Here is a 430-nt window from a genome sequence, read left to right on the forward strand (position 1 = left end):
GCCCGGTTCCCGCCTCAGCCCGTTCCCGCCTCAGCCCGGTTCCTGCCTCAGCCCGGTCCCGCCTCAGCCCGGTCCCGCCTCAGCCCGGTCCTGCTGGCCCCTGCTCTGCTTGGTGTGCAACTTTCCCCTGCCTGCCATGTAAATAATGTTCTGGTTTTTTTGGGGCATTTTCTGCTTGCCCGGGGCTGGGGGTGTGTGGGAGCCCGAGGTGCTCCCCAGCACTGGGATGTGTGTGTGTCCTTTGTCCTCAGGTTCACCACAGAGCGTTGGGGGAGGGACTGTGTGTCCCTCCAGATCACAAACCTCGTTCCCAAGCTGAGGGACAAAGAAACAGAAGGTAACCCCACGTTCCCCAGTGGTTTGGGGCCCTGTGGAAGAGCAGGGTTTGGTGGCAATTTCAGAGCAGGTTGGAGCAGGCTGCTTCAGGTGT

General features: G+C 61.4%; 1 protein-coding gene across 1 annotated transcript in view; it reads left to right on the plus strand.

The window, feature by feature from the left end:
• ETS1 (ETS proto-oncogene 1, transcription factor) overlaps positions 1-430 on the plus strand; it is an 84,719-nt gene that overhangs the window by 959 nt on the left and 83,330 nt on the right. The gene's annotated exons all lie outside the window — the stretch shown is intronic.

The sequence above is a fragment of the Geospiza fortis genome, unplaced genomic scaffold (genome assembly GCF_000277835.1).
Source record: "Geospiza fortis unplaced genomic scaffold, GeoFor_1.0 scaffold140, whole genome shotgun sequence".
In the NCBI taxonomy this organism is placed as follows: Eukaryota; Metazoa; Chordata; class Aves; order Passeriformes; family Thraupidae; genus Geospiza; species Geospiza fortis.